General features: G+C 49.3%; 15 non-coding genes and 4 pseudogenes across 15 annotated transcripts; 3 read left to right on the top strand and 16 right to left on the bottom strand.

Moving 5' to 3' along the window:
• Positions 1 to 2,127: 2,127 nt before the first annotated feature.
• Positions 2,128 to 2,291, bottom strand: LOC135001171 (U1 spliceosomal RNA). The gene has a single exon (XR_010202709.1). It is a non-coding gene; the product is annotated as a U1 spliceosomal RNA (small nuclear RNA).
• A 671-nt stretch (positions 2,292 to 2,962) lies between these two features.
• Positions 2,963 to 3,125, bottom strand: LOC135001193 (U1 spliceosomal RNA). The gene has a single exon (XR_010202725.1). It is a non-coding gene; the product is annotated as a U1 spliceosomal RNA (small nuclear RNA).
• A 152-nt stretch (positions 3,126 to 3,277) lies between these two features.
• LOC135001176 (U1 spliceosomal RNA) lies at positions 3,278 to 3,441 on the bottom strand. Its single transcript, XR_010202714.1, has one exon. It is a non-coding gene; the product is annotated as a U1 spliceosomal RNA (small nuclear RNA).
• Positions 3,442 to 4,109: 668 nt separating this feature from the next.
• On the bottom strand, positions 4,110 to 4,273 carry LOC135001185 (U1 spliceosomal RNA). Its single transcript, XR_010202721.1, has one exon. It is a non-coding gene; the product is annotated as a U1 spliceosomal RNA (small nuclear RNA).
• Positions 4,274 to 4,425: 152 nt separating this feature from the next.
• Positions 4,426 to 4,589, bottom strand: LOC135001203 (U1 spliceosomal RNA). The gene has a single exon (XR_010202734.1). It is a non-coding gene; the product is annotated as a U1 spliceosomal RNA (small nuclear RNA).
• A 670-nt stretch (positions 4,590 to 5,259) lies between these two features.
• On the bottom strand, positions 5,260 to 5,422 carry LOC135001192 (U1 spliceosomal RNA). Its single transcript, XR_010202724.1, has one exon. It is a non-coding gene; the product is annotated as a U1 spliceosomal RNA (small nuclear RNA).
• A 152-nt stretch (positions 5,423 to 5,574) lies between these two features.
• Positions 5,575 to 5,738, bottom strand: LOC135001173 (U1 spliceosomal RNA). Its single transcript, XR_010202711.1, has one exon. It is a non-coding gene; the product is annotated as a U1 spliceosomal RNA (small nuclear RNA).
• Positions 5,739 to 6,440: 702 nt separating this feature from the next.
• On the bottom strand, positions 6,441 to 6,575 carry LOC135001190 (U1 spliceosomal RNA; annotated as a pseudogene).
• Positions 6,576 to 6,727: 152 nt separating this feature from the next.
• LOC135001175 (U1 spliceosomal RNA) lies at positions 6,728 to 6,891 on the bottom strand. The gene has a single exon (XR_010202713.1). It is a non-coding gene; the product is annotated as a U1 spliceosomal RNA (small nuclear RNA).
• Positions 6,892 to 7,593: 702 nt separating this feature from the next.
• On the bottom strand, positions 7,594 to 7,728 carry LOC135001189 (U1 spliceosomal RNA; annotated as a pseudogene).
• Positions 7,729 to 7,880: 152 nt separating this feature from the next.
• On the bottom strand, positions 7,881 to 8,044 carry LOC135001174 (U1 spliceosomal RNA). Its single transcript, XR_010202712.1, has one exon. It is a non-coding gene; the product is annotated as a U1 spliceosomal RNA (small nuclear RNA).
• A 2,361-nt stretch (positions 8,045 to 10,405) lies between these two features.
• On the top strand, positions 10,406 to 10,561 carry LOC135001196 (U1 spliceosomal RNA). The gene has a single exon (XR_010202727.1). It is a non-coding gene; the product is annotated as a U1 spliceosomal RNA (small nuclear RNA).
• A 674-nt stretch (positions 10,562 to 11,235) lies between these two features.
• On the top strand, positions 11,236 to 11,399 carry LOC135001179 (U1 spliceosomal RNA). The gene has a single exon (XR_010202717.1). It is a non-coding gene; the product is annotated as a U1 spliceosomal RNA (small nuclear RNA).
• Positions 11,400 to 11,551: 152 nt separating this feature from the next.
• Positions 11,552 to 11,714, top strand: LOC135001188 (U1 spliceosomal RNA). Its single transcript, XR_010202723.1, has one exon. It is a non-coding gene; the product is annotated as a U1 spliceosomal RNA (small nuclear RNA).
• A 3,303-nt stretch (positions 11,715 to 15,017) lies between these two features.
• LOC135001172 (U1 spliceosomal RNA) lies at positions 15,018 to 15,181 on the bottom strand. The gene has a single exon (XR_010202710.1). It is a non-coding gene; the product is annotated as a U1 spliceosomal RNA (small nuclear RNA).
• A 692-nt stretch (positions 15,182 to 15,873) lies between these two features.
• LOC135001187 (U1 spliceosomal RNA) lies at positions 15,874 to 16,015 on the bottom strand (annotated as a pseudogene).
• Positions 16,016 to 16,167: 152 nt separating this feature from the next.
• LOC135001195 (U1 spliceosomal RNA) lies at positions 16,168 to 16,331 on the bottom strand. The gene has a single exon (XR_010202726.1). It is a non-coding gene; the product is annotated as a U1 spliceosomal RNA (small nuclear RNA).
• A 692-nt stretch (positions 16,332 to 17,023) lies between these two features.
• Positions 17,024 to 17,165, bottom strand: LOC135001182 (U1 spliceosomal RNA; annotated as a pseudogene).
• A 152-nt stretch (positions 17,166 to 17,317) lies between these two features.
• On the bottom strand, positions 17,318 to 17,481 carry LOC135001202 (U1 spliceosomal RNA). Its single transcript, XR_010202733.1, has one exon. It is a non-coding gene; the product is annotated as a U1 spliceosomal RNA (small nuclear RNA).
• Between the last annotated feature and the right edge of the window lie 453 nt (positions 17,482 to 17,934).

Genomic DNA, 17,934 nt, shown 5'->3' with positions numbered 1-17,934 from the left:
TAGACATCTTTACTGCAGCTTCATCACTCCCAGCGGCGCTGTATACTCCCGTGCCCTGGTTGCTGGGTCACTGCAGCGGAGGCTCCAGTTTCTTCCTAAGGTCAGTCACACACACACCGCCCTTCCGGATCACGAGGCCGCTGATGAAGGGGAGCGTGGCCGTAGGGGGTGGACCGTGTGCGCACTGGCGTGGACACTGATTACTGGGCAGCCGCTCCACTAGCCACCAGGTACAGTTAAGGAGCACAGGTCTGGGAGTTTTACTCCTATATTAACCCAATTTTGTACTGCCCGCAGCGCATTGTGATAGGTAATAGGGCCTGATTCAGGTTGGAATGCAATCACAATAAGCGATCCAACTGCAAAAATTGCTAACAGCATACGCATGTGCCTGCATTTTCTGCGGCACCCCGCAGAGAATGCGATCGCCTCTGCCTGTCAATCGGGGCGGGGGGGGGGGAGAGGGGGGTCAGCAACACTCCATTTCCAAGTCAGGGATGGAGCGGTGCGGGGGCAAGGCTTCAAAATGGGGTCTGCAACGGAGGAGACACAGGGGGCGTGGTCACAGCGGCTGTATGACATCACATTCAGCCGCTGTGATCACAAAAATGGTGGCGGCTTCCTGCGCGCACATACAGTTTGCACCAGCAGGAGGCTACACCATTTTTTATGATCACGCTGAACTGCAGTGCGACTGCAATTACAGCATGGTCAAGAATGGAGGCGTCATGCTGGGTGGCCATGCCCTGTCACTGTGCAGGAGCCAGCACCGCACACACACTAGTCCCCGGGTGCAGCCCCCAACCCCCGGGACACCCGGAGCAACAAAATGTAGATTCAGGCCACCAGGCCACGCCCCTACCTATGAAACCATGCCTCCTTTTTACCATTGCGCTGCTTATCTGCGCGCACTGCATTACAATCTCCTTCGCCACCTCTCTGGGTGTCACCAGTGATAGTGACACCTCTGCCATGCTTGTAGCAGCTGGTCCTAAGATCTACGCCTCAAGCCCTGAGTGTTTGCCCTTGTGACTTGTTGATCATCATAGCGAAGCAGATGCTTACAGAAAACTGCAGGGGCTTAGATTGAAAATAAAAAAATTGATGGGTATAAGGTAGAGAGGAGCGGGTTCGGTTCTCCGAGAACCGAATTCCCGACGAACTCCATGTGGTTTACACTGGTCCGAGGCAGGCTCGGTTGTTCCCGCCTGACTCGGAAAACCTGAACAAGGGAAAATGTCATCATCCCGCTGTCGGATTCTCTCGAGATTCGGATTCCATATAAAGAGCTGCGCGTTGCCGCCATTTTTACTCGTGCATTGAAGAAAGAGCGGAGAGGACGTGGCTATGTTCTCTCAGTGGAAATCTCAATATCAGTGCTCAGTATCAGTGGTTACTTATTGCTGCTCAGTAATACTAGTAGTGTGTCTCTCCTGCTCAGTGTCAGTTCTCAGTAGTATCCTCATCAGTGCTCAGTATCACTGCTCATTGTCTTGTGCTGCATTGTGGTGCTCAGCATACTACAGTACATTACTAATAGTCCAGTGCTGCATCTTGCTGCTCAGTGTCAGTTCTAGTATCCTCATCAGTGCTCACTATCACTGCTCATTACATTGTGGTGTTCTGTATACTACAGTAACATAGTAATATAGTAACATATAGTAACATAGTTTTTGAGGTTGAATAGAGGCAAATTGCCCATCGTGTTCAACCTGTTTTAAGTTGTGATGATTCTACATACTTGCTGAATAATGTTTTATGACTAGTTAGCTACTATAACTCATGTTACCCCCGGATTAACCATGTTGATATTTTAAGTATTATAACCTTGGATAGCTTTTTCATTCAGAAATGTATCCATTCCTTTTTTAAATCCAATTACAGAGTCCGCCATTACCACCTTCCCTGGCAGGGAATTCCACATCCTGATTGCCCTAACAGTGAACATCATAGTATCTCACCTGGCAGGTAAGTAGGAGTTGGGCTAGAGCTGTGGAGGATTGCTGCTCGGGCACCCCCTGTCAAGTGAAGGAGATCCAACTGAGGCAGCACAAGGGAACTCTCGAAAGAAGAACAAGGCTAGAGGAAGATCTGAGACAAAGAAATCTGACTTTTACCAGAGCTGACCAGAGGAAAGCACAAACGCAGTCCCCCACTACCACAAATAATGCAGTCGAGTTCCCCACATTTGGGGAAATCACAGGGGTCAGCATACCCAGAGTGCAATGAATGAACCTCACCCTGGGAGAACAATCTTCATGACCATGGTATCTCCTATGCAAAATAAGTATGATTTGGGATAGGGCTGGGGAGGGCAGCTGCTCAGGCACATCTCTGTCAAGTAAAGGAGATTCAACTGAGGCAACACAAGGGAACTCTCATCTGGGGACAACAACTGCAGGGAGAACACATATTTTCAGATGAACATGGGAGGGCAGAAGGCTGCCTAACACTGAAGCACCCCCAAACAACAAACCAAATGCAACTACTAGTGCAAGCATTCCTGGGGGAAGGCCTGCAGCAGATGGATTTGCATATGGTGATGTCATCCAAGCAGTGGGTCAAAGTTGGCTTCAACCCTCGTCTGCATATGAAAATAAAAAAGGGGTGTGCAGGGCATGGCGGCCTTTTGCGGCGCTTGGATGACCCCTAGTTTGCATTAAACACCTCCACCTTCCTTCGGTGTGGGGCTCATGTTGGCTATGCCCCAGCCCCTGAAGCATTCAAGCTGATTTCTTGCAGCAGCTGGGCACTGTAACAGCTCCAGAGCTGCTCTGTAAAGCAAGTAAAAGGGTGTGGGCCCTGCAGCACTACCTGTAGTTTGCATTGTGCGTTGGAAGGCACAAAGTAAGCAGACGGGAGAAGTCAGGATAGTGCACAAGGGCATAGAAGGGAGCGGCTCAAGAAAAGAGAAGTGGAAACAGACAGCAAACTAGGCTGGAGAGAGACCTGAGACAAAGAGATCTGAATTATACGAGAGCCGACCAGAGGAAACACAAATTATGTAATCAAGTGTCCCACATTTGGGGAAATCGTAGGAGCAGCACACCCAGAGTGCATTGGGTGAGCCTTGCCCTGGGAGAAGCACCTTCCTGATCATAGTATCTCACCTGGCAGGTAAGTAGGAGTTGGGCTAGAGCTGGGGAGGGTCGCTGTTCGGGCACCCCCCTGTCAAGTGAAGGAGATCCAACTGAGGCAGCACAAGGAAACTCTCGAAAAAAGAACAAGGCTAGAGGAAGATCTGAGACAAAGAAATCTGACTTTTACCAGAGCTGACCAGAGGAAAGCACAAACACAGTCCCCCACTACCACAAATAATGCAGTCGAGTTTCCCACATTTGGGGAAATGACAGGGGTCAGCATACCCAGAATGCAATGAATGAACCTCACCCTGGGAGAACAATCTTCATGACAATGGTATCTCCTATGCAAAATAAGTATGATTTGGGATAGGGCTGGGGAGGGCCGCTGCTCAGGCACATCTCTGTCAAGTAAAGGAGATTCAACTGAGGCAGCACAAGGGAACTCTCATCTGGGGACAACAACTGCAGGGAGAACACATATTTTCAGATGAACATGGGAGAGCAGAAGGCTGCCTAATACTGAAGCACCCCCAAACAACAAACCAAATGCAACAACTAGTACAAGCATTCCTGGGAAAAGGTCTGCAGAAGACGGATTTGCATACGGTGATGTCATCCAAGCAGTGGGCCAAAGTTGGCTGGAACCCTCATCTGCATATGAAAAGAGAAAAGGGGTATGCAGGGCATGGCGGCCTTTTGCGGCGCTTGGATGACCCTTAGTTCGCATTAAACACCTCCACCCTCCGTCGGTGTGGGGCTCATGTTGGCTATGCCCCAGCCCCTGAAGCATTCAAGCTGATTTCTTGCAGCAGCTGGGCACTGTAACAGCTCCAGAGCTGCTCTGTAAGGCAAGTAAAAGGGTGTTGGCCCTGCAGCACTACCTGTAATTTGCATTGTGCGTTGGAAGGCACAAAGTAAGCAGACAGGAGAAGTCAGGAGAGTGCACAAGGGCAAGGGCAGGGGCTCAAGAAAAGAGAAGTGGAAACAGACAGCAAACTAGGCTGGAGAGAGACCTGAGACAAAGAGATCTGAATTATACGAGTAGCCGACCAGAGGAAACACAAATTATGTAGTCAAGTGTCCCACATTTGGGGAAATCGTAGGAGCAGCACACCCAGAGTGCAATGGGTGAGCCTTGCCCTGGGAGAAGCACCTTCCTGATCATAGTATCTCACCTGGCAGGTAAGTAGGAGTTGGGCTAGAGCTGGGGAGGGTCGCTGCTCGGGCACCCCCCTGTCAAGTGAAGGAAATCCAACTGAGGCAGCACAAGGAAACTCTCAAAAAAAGAACAAGGCTAGAGGAAGATCTGAGACAAAGAAATCTGACTTTTACCAGAGCTGACCAGAGGAAAGCACAAACACAGTCCCCCACTACCACAAATAATGCAGTCGAGTTTCCCACATTTGGGGAAATCACAGGGGTCAGCATACCCAGAATGCAATGAATGAACCTCACCCTGGAAGAACAATCTTCATGACCATGGTATCTCCTATGCAAAATAAGTATGATTTGGGATAGGGCTGGGGAGGGCCGCTGCTCAGGCACATCTCTGTCAAGTAAAGGAGATTCAACTGAGGCAGCACAAGAGAACTCTCATCTGGGGACAACAACTGCAGGGAGAACACATATTTTCAGATGAACATGGGAGAGCAGAAGGCTGCCTAATACTGAAGCACCCCAAACAACAAACCAAATGCAACAACTAGTACAAGCATTCCTGGGGGAAGGTCTGCAGAAGACGTATTTGCATACGGTGATGTCATCCAAGCAGTGGGCCAAAGTTGGCTGGAACCCTCATCTGCATATGAAAAGAGAAAAGGGGTATGCAGGGCATGGCGGCCTTTTGCGGCGCTTGGATGACCCTTAGTTCGCATTAAACACCTCCACCCTCCGTCGGTGTGGGGCTCATGTTGGCTATGCCCCAGCCCCTGAAGCATTCAAGCTGATTTCTTGCAGCAGCTGGGCACTGTAACAGCTCCAGAGCTGCTCTGAAAGGCAAGTAAAAGGGTGTGGGCCCTGCAGCACTACCTGTAGTTTGCATTGTGCGTTGGAAGGCACAAAGTAAGCAGACAGGAGAAGTCAGGAGAGTGCACAAGGGCATAGAAGGCAGCGGCTCAAGAAAAGAGAAGTGGAAACAGACAGCAAACTAGGCTGGAGAGAGACCTGAGACAAAGAGATCTGAATTATACGAGAGCCGACCAGGGGAAACGCAAATTATGCAGTCAAGTTTCCCACATTTGGGGAAATCGCAGGAGCAGCACACCCAGAGTGCAATGGGTGAGCCTTGCCCTGGGAGAAGCACCTTCATGATCATAGTATCTCACCTGGCAGTTATGTAGGAGTTGGGCTAGAGCTGGGGAGGGTCGCTGCTCGGGTACCCCCCTGTCAAGTGAAGGAGATCAAACTGAGGCAGCACAATGGAACTCTCGAAAGAAGAACAAGGCTAGAGGAAGATCTGAGACAAAGAAATCTGACTTTTACCAGAGCTGACCAGAGGAAAACACAAACACAGTCCCCCACTACCACAAATAATGCAGTTGAGTTTCCCACATTTGGGGAAATCACAGGGGTCAGCATACACAGAATGCAATGAATGAACCTCACCCTGGGAGAACAATCTTTATGACCATGGTATCTCCTATGCAAAATAAGTATGATTTGGGATAGGGCTGGGGAGGGCCGCTGCTCAGGCACATCTCTGTCAAGTAAAGGAGATTCAAATGAGGCAGCACAAGGGAACTCTCATCTGGGGACAACAACTGCCGGGAGAACACATATTTTCAGATGAACATGGGAGGGCAGAAGGCTGCCTAATACTGAAGCACCCCCAAACAACAAACCAAATGCAACAACTAGTACAAGCATTCCTGGGGGAAGGTCTGCAGAAGACGGATTTGCATACAGTGATGTCATCCAAGCAGTGGGCCAAAGTTGGCTGGAACCCTCATCTGCATATGAAAAGAGAAAAGGGGTATGCAGGGCATGGCGGCCTTTTGCGGCGCTTGGATGACCCTTAGTTCGCATTAAACACCTCCACCCTCCGTCGGTGTGGGGCTCATGTTGGCTATGCCCCAGCCCCTGAAGCATTCAAGCTGATTTCTTGCAGCAGCTGGGCACTGTAACAGCTCCAGAGCTGCTCTGTAAGGCAAGTAAAAGGGTGTGGGCCCTGCAGCACTACCTGTAGTTTGCATTGTGCATCGGAAGGCACAAAGTAAGCAGACAGGAGGAGAAGTCAGGATAGTGCACAAGGGTATAGAAGGGAGGGGCTCAAGAAAAAAGAAGTGGAAACAGACAGCAAACTAGGCTGGAGAGAGACCTGAGACAAAGAGATCTGAATTATATGAGAGCCGACTAGGGGAAACACAAATTATGCAATCAAGTTTCCCATATTTGGGGAAATCGCAGGGGCAGCACACCCAGAGTGCAATGGGTGAGCCTTGCCCTGGGAGAAGCAACTTCATGATCATAGTATCTCACCTGGCAGGTAAGTAGGAGTTGGGCTAGAGCTGGGGAGGGTCGCTGCTCGGGCACCCCCCTGTCAAGTGAAGGAGATCCAACTGAGGCAGCACAAGGGAACTCTGGAAAGAAGAACAAGGCTAGAGGAAGATCTGAGACAAAGAAATCTGACTTTTACCAGAGCTGACCAGAGGAAAGCACAAACACAGTCCCCCACTACCACAAATAATGCAGTTGAGTTTCCCACATTTGGGGAAATCACAGAGGTCAGCATACCCAGAACGCAATGAATGAACCTAACCCTGGGAGAACAATCTTCATGACCATGGTATCTCCTATGCAAAATAAGTATGATTTGGGATAGGGCTGGGGAGGGCCGCTGCTCAGGCACATCTCTGTCAAGTAAAGGAGATTCAACTGAGGCAGCACAAGGGAACTCTCATCTGGGGACAACAACTGCAGGGAGAACACATATTTTCAGATGAACATGGGAGGGCAGAAGGCTGCCTAATACTGAAGCACCCCCAAACAACAAACCAAATGCAACAACTAGTACAAGCATTCCTGGGGGAAGGTCTGCAGAAGACGGATTTGCATACAGTGATGTCATCCAAGCAGTGGGCCAAAGTTGGCTGGAACCCTCATCTGCATATGAAAAGAGAAAAGGGGTATGCAGGGCATGGCGGCCTTTTGCGGCGCTTGGATGACCCTTAGTTCGCATTAAACACCTCCACCCTCCGTCGGTGTGGGGCTCATGTTGGCTATGCCCCAGCCCCTGAAGCATTCAAGCTGATTTCTTGCAGCAGCTGGGCACTGTAACAGCTCCAGAGCTGCTCTGTAAGGCAAGTAAAAGGGTGTGGGTCCTGCAGCACTACCTGTAGTTTGCATTGTGCATCGGAAGGCACAAAGTAAGCAGACAGGAGGAGAAGTCAGGATAGTGCACAAGGGTATAGAAGGGAGGGGCTCAAGAAAAAAGAAGTGGAAACAGACAGCAAACTAGGCTGGAGAGAGACCTGAGACAAAGAGATCTGAATTATATGAGAGCCGACTAGGGGAAACACAAATTATGCAATCAAGTTTCCCATATTTGGGGAAATCGCAGGGGCAGCACACCCAGAGTGCAATGGGTGAGCCTTGCCCTGGGAGAAGCAACTTCATGATCATAGTATCTCACCTGGCAGGTAAGTAGGAGTTGGGCTAGAGCTGGGGAGGGTCGCTGCTCGGGCACCCCCCTGTCAAGTGAAGGAGATCCAACTGAGGCAGCACAAGGGAACTCTTGAAAGAAGAACAAGGCTAGAGGAAGATCTGAGACAAAGAAATCTGACTTTTACCAGAGCTGACCAGAGGAAAGCACAAACACAGTCCCCCACTACCACAAATAATGCAGTTGAGTTTCCCACATTTGGGGAAATCACAGAGGTCAGCATACCCAGAACGCAATGAATGAACCTAACCCTGGGAGAACAATCTTCATGACCATGGTATCTCCTATGCAAAATAAGTATGATTTGGGATAGGGCTGGGGAGGGCCGCTGCTCAGGCACATCTCTGTCAAGTAAAGGAGATTCAACTGAGGCAGCACAAGGGAACTCTCATCTGGGGACAACAACTGCAGGGAGAACACATATTTTCAGATGAACATGGGAGGGCAGAAGGCTGCCTAATACTGAAGCACCCCCAAACAACAAACCAAATGCAACAACTAGTGCAAGCATTCCTGGGGGAAGGCCTGCCGCAGATGGATTTGCATATGGTGATGTCATCCAAGCAGTGGGTCAAAGTTGGCTTCAACCCTCGTCTGCATATGAAAAGAGAAAAGGGGCATGCAGGGCATGGCGGCCTTTTGCGGCGCTTGGCTGACCCCTAGTTTGCATTAAACACCTCCACCCTCCGTCGGTGTGGGGCTCATGTTGGCTATGCCCCAGCCCCTGAAGCATTCAAGCTGATTTCTTGCTGCAGCTGGGCACTGTAACAGCTCCAGAGCTGCTCTGTAAGGCAAGTAAAAGGGTGTGGGCCCTGCAGCACTACCTGTAGTTTGCATTGTGCGTTGGAAGGCACAAAGTAAGCAGACAGGAGAAGTCTGGAGAGTGCACAAGGGCATAGAAGGCAGCGGCTCAAGAAAAGAGAAGTGGAAACAGACAGCAAACTAGGCTGGAGAGAGACCTGAGACAAAGAGATCTGAATTATACGAGAGCCGACCAGGGGAAACACAAATTATGCAGTCAAGTTTCCCACAGGAGTATATAGGATACGACCCAGTGGTACCTGACGACATAGATACTAACAGCTATTTAATAACATTACGCTAGAAAGTGATTATTAGCAACATATATATCTATATAAACAACCCCGCCAGGGTTGTGCCTTCAAAAATAATCACACACGGACACGCTTTTTAAACCTTTTTTTCACATCTCTTTATTCTTCTTATGCACATGTATGTTAGTTCTGTGATTTTAACCTTTATGTTTCACTGCAGTTTGGGATAATAATATTAATATTTATCCAATTTTAATACATACTTAATAAAGGTTAAATTTTATGATTCATTCATTCTGTCCAGTGCGTCAACAGTGCAGATTTCTTCTTGTTTTTTCTCCCAAATTCTATAACAATGACAGTAAATGTTGTTTCTTTTCAAACAGAACTTTCTTGACCATGCTTCTTGCTTGAAAGATCTGGGAGCACATGGAAAACAGTACAAACCATGCAGTATCACAAGAGCCTTTATTTGATATTTCATGAAGATAGAGCAGAATTGAGGACACGTCAACTATTTCTGCCGAAGGTGGTTCATCTTTCCACATGGTGCCTTTGGCCACTGACACCTTCGTTGAGTCAAAGTCTCTGGCTGTGGTCAGAACTTTGAAAATTTATGTCACCAGAACGGTTCAGATTAGGAAAACAGAGGCTCTCTTTGTCCTGTATGCTCCCAACAGGATTGGGTGTCCTGCTTCCATGTAGACAATTATGCGCTGGATCTGTGGTAAGATTCAGCATGCTCATTCCACGGCAGGATTGCCGTTACTGAATTAGGTGAAGACCCATTCTACTAGAAAGGTGGGTTCATCCTGGGCAGCTGGTCGGGGAGTCTCGGCATTGCAACTTTGCCGAGCAGCTATTTAGTAAACACTTTTGCTAAGTTTTACAAGTTTTAGAGTAAAGGAGATTCAACTGAGGCAGCACAAGGGAACTCTCATCTGGGGACAACAACTGCAGTGAGAACACATATTTTCAGATGAACATGGGAGGGCAGAAGGCTGCCTAATACTGAAGCACCCCCAAACAACAAACCAAATGCAACAACTAGTACAAGCATTCCTGGGGGAAGGTCTGCAGAAGACGGATATGCATATAGTGATGTCATCCAAGCAGTGGGCCAAAGTTGGCTGGAACCCTCATCTGCATATGAAAAGAGAAAAGGGGTATGCAGGGCATGGCGGCCTTTTGCGGCGCTTGGATGACCCTTAGTTCGCATTAAACACCCCCACCCTCCTTCGGTGTGGGGCTCATGTTGGCCATGCCCCAGCCCCTGAAGCATTCAAGCTGATTTCTTGCAGCAGCTTGTCACTGTAACAGCTCCAGAGCTGCTCTGTAAGGCAAGTAAAAGGGTGTGGGCCCTGCAGCACTACCTGTAGTTTGCATTGTGCATTGGAAGGCACAAAGTAAGCAGACAGGAGGAGAAGTCAGGATAGTCCACAAGGGTATAGAAGGGAGGGGCTCAAGAAAAAAGAAGTGGAAACAGACAGCAAACTAGGCTGGAGAGAGACCTGAGACAAAGAGATCTGAATTATATGAGAGCCGACCAGGGGAAACATAAATTATGCAGTCTAGTTTCCCACATTTGGGGAAATCGCAGGGGCAGCACACCCAGGTGAGATACTATAATCAGGAAGGTGCTTCTCCCAGGGCAAGGCTCACCCATTGCACACTGGGTGTGCTGCTCCTACGATTTCCCCAAATGTGGGACACTTGACTGCATAATTTGTGTTTCCTCTGGTCGGCTCTCGTATAATTCAGATCTCTTTGTCTCAGGTCTCTCTCCAGCCTAGTTTGCTCTCTGTTTCCACTTCTTTTTTCTTGAGCCCCTCCCTTCTATACCCTTGTGCACTATCCTGACTTCTCCTCCCGTCTGCTTACTTTGTGCCTTCCAATGCACAATGCAAACTACAGGTAGTGCTGCAGGGCCCACACCCTTTTACTTGCCTTACAGAGCAGCTCTGGAGCTGTTACAGTGCCCAGCTGCTGCAAGAAATCAGCTTGAATGCTTCATGGGATGGGGCATGGCCAACATGAGCCCCACACCAAAGGAGGGTGGGGGTGTTTAATGCGATCTAGGGGTCATCCAAGCACCGCAAAAGGCCGCCATGCCCTGCACGCCCCTTTTCTCTTTTCATATGCAGATGAGGGTTGAAGCCAACTTTGACCCACTGCTTGGATAACATCACCATATGCAAATCCATCTGCTGCAGGCCTTCCCCCAGGAATGCTTGCACTAGTTGTTGCATTTGGTTTGTTGTTTGGGGGTGCTTCAGTATTAGGCAGCCTTCTGCCCTCCCATGTTCATCTGAAAATATGTGTTCTCCCTGCAGTTGTTGTCCCCATATGAGAGTTCCCTTGTGCTGCCTCAGTTGAATCTCCTTTACTTGACAGAGATGTGCCTGAGCAGCGGCCCTCCCCAGCCCTATCCCAAATCATACTTATTTTGCATAGGAGACACCATGGTCATGAAAATTGTTCACCCAGGGTGAGGTTCATTCATTGCATTCTGGGTATGCTGACCCCTGTGATTTACCCAAATGTGGGAAACCCGCCTGCATTATTTGTGGTAGTTGGGGACTGTGTTTGTGTTTTCCGCTGGTCAGCTCTGGTAAAAGTCAGATTTCTTTGTCTCAGATCTTCCTCTAGCCTTGTTCTTCTTTCGAGAGTTCCATTGTGCTGCCTCAGTTGGATCTCCTTCACTTGACAGGGGGGTGCCCGAGCAGCGACCCTCCCCAGCTCTAGCCCAACTCCTACTTACCTGCCAGGTGAGATACTATGATCTTGAAGGTGCTTCTCCCAGGGCAAGGCTCAACCATTGCACTCTGGGTGTGCTGCCCCTGCGATTTCCCCAAATATGGGAAACTTGACTGCATAATTTGTGTTTCCCCTGGTCGGCTCTCGTATAATTCAGATCTCTTTGTCTCAGGTCTCTCTCCAGCCTAGTTTGCTGTCTGTTTCCACTTCTCTTTTCTTGAGCCGCTCCCTTCTATGCCCTTGCGCACTATCCTGACTTCTCCCGTCTGCTTACTTTGTGCCTTCCAACGCACAATGCGAACTACAGGTAGTGCTGCAGGGCCCACACCCTTTTATTTGCCTTACAGAGCAGCTCTGGAGCTGTTACAGTGCCCAGCTGCTGCAAGAAATCAGCTTGAATGCTTCAGGGGCTGGGGCATAGCCAACATGAGCCCCACACCGAAGGAGGGTGGAGGTGTTTAATGCGAACTAGGGGTCATCCAAGCGCCGCAAAAGGCTGCCATGCCCTGCATAACCCTTTTCTCTTTTCATATGCAGATGAGGGTTCCAGCCAACTTTGGCCCACTGCTTGGATGACATCACCGTATGCAAATTCGTCTCCTGCAGACCTTCCCCCAGGAATGCTTGTACTAGTTATTGCATATGGTTTGATATTTGATGGTGCTTCAGTATTAGGCAGCCTTCCGCCCTCCCATGTTCATCTGAAAAAATGTGGTCTCCCTGCAGTTGTTGTCCCCAGACGAGAGTTCCCTTGTGCTTCCTCAGTTGAATCTCCTTAACTTGACGGGGGAGGGGCTTGCCCGAGCAGCCACCCTCCCCAGCCCTATCCCAACTCATACTTATTTTGCATATGAGATCTCTATATCATGAAGATTGTTATCACAGGGTGAAGTTCATCCATTATATTTTAAAATAGGAAGGTTCAAATTACATATTTGAATTGCATCTATGTGCTGGATTCAAATGTCCCCCCCCCTTCCTTTCTCAATTGTGCCCGTCAGCAGCTATTCTAAGGTTGCTGCCAATGGGTGTGACACATTAATTTCTTCTGTGGGGTACACTGGACTCCACAAGGATTCACATTGGGGTGTAGAGTAGGATCTTGATCTGAGGCACCAACCGGCTCAAAGCTTTTGACTGTTCCCAAGATGCTCAGCGCATTCTCCTCTATAACCCCGCTTCCATGAACAGGGAGCTCAGTTTGTAGTTGGTGCCTTCAGTAGCAGGCCACTTAACAGGGGCCTGCCTCAGGCAGCCTATTCTTAGCTATTAATTTTGACAAGAAAATAAGAACTTTTTTTATGAGAATCTACAAGGGCTGCAGCAGGCTAGGTCTAATAGACATCTTTACTGCAGCTTCATCACTCCCAGCGGCGCTGTATACTCCCGTGCCCTGGTTGCTGGGTCACTGCAGCGGAGGCTCCGGTTTCTTCCTAAGGTCAGTCACACACGCACCGCCCTTCCGGATCACGAGGCCGCTGATGAAGGGGAGCGTGGCCGTAGGGGGTGGACCGTGTGCGCACTGGCGTGGACACTGATTACTGGGCAGCCGCTCCACGAGCCACCAGGTACAGTTAAGGAGCACAGGTCTGGGGTTTTTTCTCCCATATTAAACCAATTTTGTACTGCCCGCAGCGCATTGTGATAGGTAATAGGGCCTGATTCAGGTTGGATTGCAATCACAGTAAGCGATCCAACTGCAAAAATTGCTAAGAGCATACGCATGTGCCTGCATTTTCTGCGGCACCCCGCAGAGAATGCGATCGCCTCTGCCTGTCAATCGGGGCAGGGGGGGAGAGGGGGGTCAGCAACACTCCATTTCCAAGTCAGGGATGGAGCGGTGCGGGGGCAAGGCTTCAAAATGGGGTCTGCAACGGAGGAGACACAGGGGGCGTGGTCACAGCGGCTGTATGACATCACATTCAGCCGCTGTGATCACAAAAATGGTGGCGGCTTCCTGCGCGCACATACAGTCTGCACCAGCAGGAGGCTACACCATTTTTTATGATCACGCTGAACTGCAGTGCGACTGCAATTACAGATTGGTCAAGAAGGGAGGCGTCATGCTGGGTGGCCATGTCCTGTCACTGTGCAGGAGCCAGCACCGCTCACACACTAGTCCCCGGGTGCAGCCCCCAACCCCCGGGACACCCGGAGCAACAAAATGTAGATTCAGGCCACCAGGCCACGCCCCTACCTATGAAACCATGCCTCCTTTTTACCATTGCGCTGCTTATCTGCGCGCACTGCATTACAATCTCCTTCGCCACCTCTCTGGGTGTCACCAGTGATAGTGACACCTCTGCCATGCTTGTAGCAGCTGGTCCTAAGATCTACGCCTCAAGCCCTGAGTGTTTGCCCTTGTGACTTGTTGATCATCATAGCGAAGCAGATGCTTACAGAAAACTGCAGGGGCTTAGATTGAAAATAAAAAAATATATGGGTATAAGGTAGAGAGGAGCGGGTTCGGTTCTCCGAGAACCGAATTCCCCACGAACTCCACGTGGTTTACACTGGTCCGAGGCAGGCTCGGTTGTTCCCGCCTGACTCGGAAAACCTGAACAAGGGAAAATGTCATCATCCCGCTGTCGGATTCTCGCGAGATTCGGATTTCATATAAAGAGCTGCGCGTTGCCGCCATTTTTACTCGTGCATTGAAGAGGGAGCGGAGAGGACGTGGCTATGTTCTCTCAGTGGAAATCTCAATATCAGTGCTCAGTATCAGTGGTTACTTATTGCTGCTCAGTAATACTAGTAGTGTGTCTCTCCTGCTCAGTGTCAGTTCTCAGTAGTATCCTCATCAGTGCTCAGTATCACTGCTCATTGTCTTGTGCTGCATTGTGGTGCTCAGCATACTACAGTACATTACTAATAGTCCAGTGCTGCATCTTGCTGCTCAGTGTCAGTTCTAGTATCCTCATCAGTGCTCACTATCACTGCTCATTACATTGTGGTGTTCTGTATACTACAGTAACATAGTAATATAGTAACATATAGTAATATAGTTTTTGAGGTTGAAAAGAGGCAAATTGCCCATCGTGTTCAACCTGTTTTAAGTTGTGATGATTCTACATACTTGCTGAATAATGTTTTATGACTAGTTAACTACTACAACTCATGTTACCCCCGGATTAACCATGTTGATATTTTAAGTATTATAACCTTGGATAGCTTTTTCATTCAGAAATGTATCCATTCCTTTTTTAAATCCAATTACAGAGTCCGCCATTACCACCTTCCCCGGCAGGGAATTCCACATCCTGATTGCCCTAACAGTGAAGATCATAGTATCTCACCTGGCAGGTAAGTAGGAGTTGGGCTAGAGCTGTGGAGGATTGCTGCTTGGGCACCCCCTGTCAAGTGAAGGAGATCCAACTGAGGCAGCACAAGGGAACTCTCGAAAGAAGAACAAGGCTAGAGGAAGATCTGAGACAAAGAAATCTGACTTTTACCAGAGCTGACCAGAGGAAAGCACAAACACAGTCCCCCACTACCACAAATAATGCAGTCGAGTTTCCCACATTTGGGGAAATCACAGGGGTCAGCATACCCAGAATGCAATGAATGAACCTCACCCTGGGAGAACAATCTTCATGACCAAGGTATCTCCTATGCAAAATAAGTATGATTTGGGATAGGGCTGGGGAGGGCCGCTGCTCAGGCACATCTCTGTCAAGTAAAGGAGATTCAACTGAGGCAGCACAAGGGAACTCTCATCTGGGGACAACAACTGCAGGGAGAACACATATTTTCAGATGAACATGGGAGGGCAGAAGGCTGCCTAAAACTGAAGCACCCCCAAACAACGAACCAAATGCAACTACTAGTGCAAGCATTCCTGGGGGAAGGCCTGCAGCAGATGGATTTGCATATGGTGATGTCATCCAAGCAGTGGGTCAAAGTTGGCTTCAACCCTCGTCTGCATATGAAAAGAAAAAAGGGGTGTGCAGGGCATGGCAGCCTTTTGCGGCGCTTGGATGACCCCTAGTTCGCATTAAACACCTCCACCCTCCTTCGGTGTGGGGCTCATGTTGGCTATGCCCCAGCCCCTGAAGCATTCAAGCTGATTTCTTGCAGCAGCTGGGCACTGTAACAGCTCCAGAGCTGCTCTGTAAAGCAAGTAAAAGGGTGTGGGCCCTGCAGCACTACCTGTAGTTTGCATTGTGCGTTGGAAGGCACAAAATAAGCAGATGGGAGAAGTCAGGATAGTGCACAAGGGTATAGAAGGGAGGGGCTCAAGAAAAAAGAAGTGGAAACAGACAGCAAACTAGGCTGGAGAGAGACCTGAGACAAAGAGATCTGAATTATATGAGAGCCGACCAGGGGAAACACAAATTATGCAGTCAAGTTTCCCACATTTGGGGAAATCGCAGGGGCAGCACAGCCAGAGTGCAATGGGTGAGCCTTGCCCTGGGAGAAGCATCTTCATGATCATAGTATCTCACCTGGCAGGTAAGTAGGAGTTGGGCTAGAGCTGGGGAGGGTCGCTGCTCGGGCACCCCCCTGTCAAGTGAAGGAGATCCAACTGAGGCAGCACAAGGGAACTCTCGAAAGAAGAACAAGGCTAGAGGAAGATCTGAGACAAAGAAATCTGACTTTTACCAGAGCTGACCAGAGGAAAGCACAAACACAGTCCCCCACTACCACAAATAATGCAGTTGAGTTTCCCACATTTGGGGAAATCACAGGGGTCAGCATACCCAGAATGCAATGAATGAACCTAACCCTGGGAGAACAATCTTCATGACCATGGTATCTCCTATGCAAAATAAGTATGATTTGGGATAGGGCTGGGGAGGGCCGCTGCTCAGGCACATCTCTGTCAAGTAAAGGAGATTCAACTGAGGCAGCACAAGGGAACTCTCATCTGGGGACAACAACTGCAGGGAGAACACATATTTTCAGATGAACATGGGAGGGCAGAAGGCTGCCTAATACTGAAGCACCCCCAAACAACAAACCAAATGCAACAACTAGTGCAAGCATTCCTGGGGGAAGGCCTGCAGCAGATGGATTTGAATATGGTGATGTCATCCAAGCAGTGGGTCAAAGTTGGCTTCAACCCTCGTCTGCATATGAAAAGAATAAAGGGGTGTGCAGGGCATGGCGGCCTTTTGCGGCGCTTGGATGACCCCTAGTTCGCATTAAACACCTCCACCCTCCTTCGGTGTGGGGCTCATGTTGGCTATGCCCCAGCCCCTGAAGCATTCAAGCTGATTTCTTGCAGCAGCTGGGCACTGTAACAGCTCCAGAGCTGCTCTGTAAAGCAAGTAAAAGGGTGTGGGCCCTGCAGCACTACCTGTAGTTTGTATTGTGCGTTGGAAGGCACAAAGTAAGCAGACGGGAGAAGTCAGGATAGTGCACAAGGGTATAGAAGGGAGGGGCTCAAGAAAAAAGAAGTGGAAACAGACAGCAAACTAGGCTGGAGAGAGACCTGAGACAAAGAGATCTGAATTATATGAGAGCCGACCAGGGGAAACACAAATTATGCAGTCAAGTTTCCCACATTTGGGGAAATCGCAGGGGCAGCACACCCAGAGTGCAATGGGTGAGCCTTGCCCTGGGAGAAGCATCTTCATGATCATAGTATCTCACCTGGCAGGTAAGTAGGAGTTGGGCTAGAGCTGGGGAGGGTCGCTGCTCGGGCACCCCCCTGTCAAGTGAAGGAGATCCAACTGAGGCAGCACAAGGGAACTCTCGAAAGAAGAACAAGGCTAGAGGAAGATCTGAGACAAAGAAATCTGACTTTTACCAGAGCTGACCAGAGGAAAGCACAAACACAGTCCCCCACTACCACAAATAATGCAGTTGAGTTTCCCACATTTGGGGAAATCACAGGGGTCAGCATACCCAGAATGCAATGAATTAACCTAACCCTGGGAGAACAATCTTCATGACCATGGTATCTCCTATGCAAAATAAGTATGATTTGGGATAGGGCTGGGGAGGGCCGCTGCTCAGGCACATCTCTGTCAAGTAAAGGAGATTCAACTGAGGCAGCACAAGGGAACTCTCATCTGGGGACAACAACTGCAGGGAGAACACATATTTTCAGATGAACATGGGAGGGCAGAAGGCTGCCTAATACTGAAGCACCCCCAAACAACAAACCAAATGCAACAACTAGTGCAAGCATTCCTGGGGGAAGGCCTGCCGCAGATGGATTTGCATATGGTGATGTCATCCAAGCAGTGGGTCAAAGTTGGTTCAAACACCTTTGCAAAGTTCTATAAGTTTGATACCCTGGCTGAGGAGGACCTCCTGTTTGCTCAATCGGTGCTGCAAAGTCATCCGCACTCTCCTGCCCGTTTGGGAGCTTTGGTATAATCCCCATGGTCCTTACGGAGTCCCCAGCATCCTCTAGGACGTAAGAGAAAAT

Source organism: Pseudophryne corroboree, unplaced genomic scaffold (genome assembly GCF_028390025.1).
Source record: "Pseudophryne corroboree isolate aPseCor3 unplaced genomic scaffold, aPseCor3.hap2 scaffold_1622, whole genome shotgun sequence".
NCBI classification, from domain to species: Eukaryota; Metazoa; Chordata; class Amphibia; order Anura; family Myobatrachidae; genus Pseudophryne; species Pseudophryne corroboree.
This window is presented reverse-complemented; position numbering and strand designations above follow the sequence as displayed.